Genomic DNA, 6331 nt, shown 5'->3' on the forward strand with positions numbered 1-6331 from the left:
TTCTTAAGTGTCACCAATTTATCTAACTGATACATTAGAAAAGCTAGGAAGTATTTTTTTTTCATTAGCAATAACAGACTGCAACTAAAATGAAAGTCAAAGTTGCATTGCAAGAGTTTTATTCACATGCCAAACAGAGGAAATTAATTGCTTCACCTGGAAATATTGATCACGGTACATCTAAGCCAAAAGCTAAGTGCATGGACCCAAGAAATGCACTGCTGAAAAATTCATTTTCCCAAGTCTTTAGTTCTAAAAAAGCTATTTTTGCTGCATTGCAAATAAAGAATAATGAGACACTGTTTGTGATACTTCATGTCATACAAGGTTTGTGTTCACACACCATGCTTCACATCACAAACCCAAAATGTTTTAGGATTAAGCTCAGAACCTATTAAAATCAAAAGAAATGCCCTCATTAACATTTAGCAGACTTTGGATCAGGCCTATGCAAAAATTCAGTTGATAATACGAATACATGCAAGAGATTACAACCAAAGTCTCATTATCCCTTGTAATTATATCCCCCTCATGTTTGTTTTCACTCGTACTCTGGTATTTTTTCTAGACACTTCTGTTTAAGCTGTGCACGTAGATTTAACAGAGCTTTATGACTGCATTAGTTTTTCAGTGATTTCTGAGTTTCTACAAATCCAAAGTTATAATGCTCATGTGGCAAGTTTACTGTGATTTTCTGTAAAACAGATGACATCACAGAGTTTTTGTTCAGTTTGTACATAAGCCCATTAATATAACATGGATTTTCATAAGAAACAGCAGCAGATCTATACTTGCAAGTTTTCTAGACTTTATTTTAAACCAGTTTATGGAATTCAGTATTTATATGTAAACATATGTGTACTCTCCTGAATGTGGTAAATTGATTTTAAAATTTTCTGTAAGATTTCTCTGTCAAATTCAGTAGGACTTCTGCGTGAAAGCCTGGACCTCTCATACAGCTGCACGGAATCTCACCCTTACGTGGTATTTTTGTCTCAGTTTCCACTGCAATTGTTTCCTGCAGATCTGTTTCTCATTTCCTAGCTTTTGTTCTATTCATTTTTGCTCCCACTGGCTTTTTGCAGGCCGGACTTTAGTTTATCTTATCCTACTAGGATTCTTATAAAATCAACAGGTAACATGCACATTCAGGATACCCTTTGAAAATAGAAAAAACATCTCTGGAGTTCTTAAGACCACATGAGCAGACATACTGCTCAGTATACTGAGGTGTTTGGAGAAGAACAGATGAGTATCCCATCTCCAACAGTGACTTGAAATTGTTATTTGTCATATTCAGAAAAATAATTCCAGCCCTCATATTGTGTTTTTCCTTTTTGACTATCTAATCCCTTAATAATATACTATGCCTCAGTTGCTGTATGCGAGATAAATAGTATGTCTTCTTTAAGTAAATTTAAACTGACACCCAAGTTATGGCTGTGGTTAACACCACTTGTAGTAGCAGCAAGAGTTTCCAGATCTGGACTGGGACATATGCATACACATTTATCCTCTTCTATTCAATTTTCACATAGTATCATCATTTTCTTTTAAATAAGATTCCCCATATCCACTCAATCTGACCGGGTTTTTACAGCAAGGCGCTGTTGACGAAACGGTCTGACTTCCCTGTGGCTAATGCAGCAAGCTATTAGTAATCAAATCGCATTTGGCTTTCCCACTGCCTTTATGAAATGGCTCCTTCCTCACCCTGGCGGTTTCTCTCCTATAAGTTCCCAGAGACTGGCGGCAGGGGGTAAGCAGTGAGCAGAGGGAGCTGACAGGGTAAGCAGATGCACGACACACCCTTCGTCCCTCCAGAGGTCACACGTTAGAGATACTAAAGAAAATTGTACTATGTATACCGCACAGTTTACAAACTAATGGGAGAATTAAACTGTTTGCAGCTTCATTCTGAGGACAAACAAGTACCTTCTCTGGGTGCTCAGGACACAAATCTACAACTCTGGCATGTGGTTCAGATTCCTGTCTTCTGCATGCGTCTTGCCTGAGCACCCATAGCCAGTCCTCCAAAACATTTTATTTTACTTGCTGCAACAATTTTCATTTCTGCTCCACTGAACTAAATTAATATCTAATGTTTATTGGAGCTGGGACTGGGGAATCCAATTGTAGCCCCTGTCAAGTGACTGCTCTAGCAACCAGGCCAGAGAGTCATGGGTAAATGTATGGACACACACCCCCCTCCCTAGCTCAAGTGGTGTATAATTAGTCTGTATGAAGTAGATCAGCTAACTCAAGGTTCTGGAGAAGGAGAAAGTCTCTCACCTGCTGGTTGGAGAAACCACATAGAAGAGGAGAAGAGAAACCAAGAAGAAAATTTTAACCCTAAGCCCCATAGCGAGAAAGGATGCTGCAATCACTGGGCTGCAATCTCTGGGCTGCCGGGTAAGAGGCAGCAGGAGGGGCAAGTTTTTTCCACTCCTTTACCCTTATTCTCTACAAAGCTTCTATGGGTAAGTTTGCTCTGAGGAAAGCAATCAGATCAATCACAGAGGTAACATAAGGATATGGATGCATAAATTATAGATCCTGATTCAACTTAAATGTAGGGTAGCTGTCTAGCTGCTCAATATCGTGAAGAATTCTACAGTATCTGGATTTCTAAATATCTTTAAGCACCTTAAGAGTGAGGAAGCAACTTAAACTACAGATTTGAAAATCAGTATTTTGGATTCAGACCCCATCATCAGTGACTGCTAGGTGACTTGTCTATGATTATGCTTCTTAGTGATACAGAGAATAAGCTCAACTGTATGATAACATGGGAATAGTACCACATTCCCTGTCACAGGGATGTTCAAAGGGCAACTGTGCTAAAGATTTTTAAGTTTTAGATCTGATAATAACAGTACCATGTGAGTGCCTATGATGAAGGTGGGAATGTATGTCTAGCAGAGCCATCTTTGAAGTCCTACTTATATACTGTACTGGGTAAAACTGCTTCTAGCAGTTTGTAGCACTAAACCAGTATGTGTGTGACTCACTAAGCTATTCCTGATGGACATTTGGAGCTTATTTGTGGACATTACTTTCTTCACACAGCAGTGTTTTCTTGTGTGTGTTACTAGGATAACAGGTTGTTGAACCACATCTGGATTCAACAGAGTTAGAGTAAATCTTGGCTATTCTATGGTTATCCAGGATAAAAAAGTCATCTATTCCATTGAATCCTACTTTGAAGAATTTGAGTGAAATAAGAGCAGGAGGAGTCACAGGGGGATGGGTCACTCTTTGATGTACAAGTCTTTGAACTGTATCTGTTGTCTGTACCCTTTTTGCAGATCTCTGGATGCCGGTTGTCTTCAAGAACTGTCTCGATTGTCCTTTTTCTCACAAGTTAAAAGAAGTTGGGCTATCCAGGTAGAAGTTCCTATGTGAACAGAGAAATACTGCTGTGCAGTTTCCCCTCTGTCTCCTCTCTCTGTCTATAATCCATTAGGATGATACCAATTCTCCCATTAAAAGACTCTGTCCTACCCGAAGCAGAACAACACTGAAATTTCCTCAACAGTGGTGTTTTGTTTTGGGTTTTTTCCCATCTACTATTTTTTTCATGTATGTTCCAGCTTTCAAGTTATCTATCATAGGCTTTTGGTGAGTTGCCTGAGGTAATCATGTTCTGCTAAATCAGGGCGGGGGGGCAAGAAAGGTTACCTACTCAACCTTTAATAAAGTTTCAGAAACTGCCAACTCCAAGTATCTTGCTTAACTAGGATGGATTTAAATGAGTGATAATATCCAGTTACTAGCTGTGAGACAATTTGGCAGTCTGAGATACCATGAGGACTCAGCTACAGCAAGCAAGTCTGTTCTCCACAGAAATGAATATGTGCTGGTATGCTGCCAAGGTTATTCTAGGGCTGCAGATGGCATCTACAGTTCCCACTGTATAAGCCTGGGTTTAATGCAACGGGTGTAGACAGTGTCTAGCTGATGCAATTTTTTACTGGCATGTGATAATCAAATTGAAATTTTTGATTTTCCCTAAATATTTTAGAACATGCTGATACACTATGGGTTGTTCCTGCAACATGTCCTGACAAGAGTGTATAGACTTCTTCCCCTTAACATCAGCCTCTTCTGCATATTTGATTACCTTAATAAAAGACAGTAATAGTGGGTACAGACGGGACATATTTTGCAAGTCCATAAAGGCATGAGTTGCAACAGGGCATGAGGACTGCCACTTTTTTTAAAAGAGCCCTAAGAGGCAAATCCAGTTCGTCTCTCACATGGCATGGTATGTTTGTAGGCATGAAGGGAAGTGATATAACACATGGAGAGGCAGAAAGACAGTGTAGCAGGGTCATGGATAGTCAAAAACGAGGACGCTCCAAGCTGGAGGCACTGCAATCACGTGCACAGAGATGTAAACAGCTCAAATTGCCACTGCGTCAGTTGATGTATCCTTGCCTTTAAAAAATAGCACTGTCGCAAAAATTAGATACACGGGTGTAATGTTTGGTGACACTGGATGAGCTGGCATAACTCAGATGAAAAATATGAAGCTTTGCTAATATCTGCCAGCTAAGGGTCTATCCAGAGTAACTCCCAAAGCATGTAAAGGGTTTGTCCAAACAGAGTGGAGCTGTTAAGCCGTGCAAAACAGCAAGGTGGGAAGAACTGGTCTGTGTAGCAGCTTGTATTTCTTGTCGCAACATGGACTATTTTATGTGGTTGATTCCAGCTCATGACGGTATTTGCAGCCCTAAAGTGTTTAGACCATTGTCTTAAGCAAATTTTGTATTTCCTGGATGCGTTGATATTCACACTTCACAACTGGTCTAGAGCATTAGGGTTTATGACTGTATTTTACTAAGAACAGATTGAAACCTAAGTTGCAGAGTGTTAGAGAAAAGCTTTATTTGACAGAACAGCAACTGTATAGCCTTTAAGGTAAAACAGATATGGATTGCTGGTCTTCTCTGGTTGTATAGAAGAATCACTTTTTAATCAGGATGATGGTTTTAAAAAGCTACTGATTCTAACTTAGAATTAGTGCAGTCAAAATGTGGTGCTGGTACAGCAGAATTTATTTGGAAGTATTTGTAAAAGAAAAGGCTATGGGCAACAGGTACATATCTAAATCAGCGAAGGATCCATCAGATGTATGAAAACTGAATGGGAATTCTGAGTCCTTGATTTTAATTTCCAAAAAGGTGAGACTTGCACAGACCTGATAAGAAAATTAAAACATAAGCCAGGAGCCAGGAGCTCATTGATGAAAATACCAGGCTTTAGCTTTTCTATTCTAGATGCTACTGTGGCTTCGCTGTCTTTCAGCAAGTTATTCCTGATTTGTATGAGAGTGGGAGCAGAGACAGGACCCAAGACTCTCAGTGTAGACTCGCGAAGGATGGAAGAATATTTTTAATCTGGTGTTGTGTCTACAAACAGAGGCAGATGCAAGTCTGAATTGGCTGGCTGGGAACCAGCTCCATCCCAGAAAACTGCAGATAAAATGGAGGTACAGACAAAATAGTACATTCTCCTCAGAGGCTACTCATCGAGGTGTGGAGGCGGGGGAGGGCTGTGTGAGCCAGCTGGAGCTTGGAGCTTGGCGCTGCCAGCACCCACCCGTGGGTATCTCTTGGAAGTAAGGCAGCGTCTGGGAACAGGAGTGGGTGCCTTGGGCCACAGGCAGGGAGGGGGTGCAAGTTCGGTTAGAAAGACCGGCTTCAGGCTGTGTCCAACTCAGCATATAACTTGGTAGAGGAACTCTGAATTAAGGTGCCAGAAGTGCTCAGATCGGTAGATGGATTCCTTTCAGCTTTATTTAGCTTTGGATCAGGCTCTCAAGGAAGAAATAGATGACTAAAGTCCTTAACCTAGTTCTCCTAGGCAAAAGTGGAGAGGCAATCTTTCTTGCAGAGTGGATTGGGAAACCTCTGCTGCCCTTTTGAAGTTCTGTTCTTAAATGCTCACGCAAGGCCTGGGCGGCTACAGACTTAGAGGGCAGCATTGATTGTTTGGAGCTGTTTCAAGCAGGGTGTGCTTAATAAGGCCGTCATCTTGCTATTAAAAAAAAAGCCATTAAAGTAAAAGGGAAGTGGGGTGATGAGAAGCTAAATGTTTGCAGAACAGGCTTGTTCTCTGAATTTCCCAATCCATTACATAACAAAAATGCATGAACTGTGTGATTAAGAATACTAAGTAGTAAGTACAGAAATCAATTCTGTTTAGTGAGGATTCAAATCCCCTTGAGGCTTTAAAATGTTTTTTAAAGTGTAAGGAGGTGGGGAGGTGACATCTTTTCTATAAATGCATAGAATTACTAAGCGCAGGGGATTTATTTAACCAGGAA

Source organism: Egretta garzetta, unplaced genomic scaffold (genome assembly GCF_000687185.1).
Source record: "Egretta garzetta isolate BGI_Z169 unplaced genomic scaffold, ASM68718v1 scaffold289, whole genome shotgun sequence".
Classification (NCBI taxonomy): domain Eukaryota; kingdom Metazoa; phylum Chordata; class Aves; order Pelecaniformes; family Ardeidae; genus Egretta; species Egretta garzetta.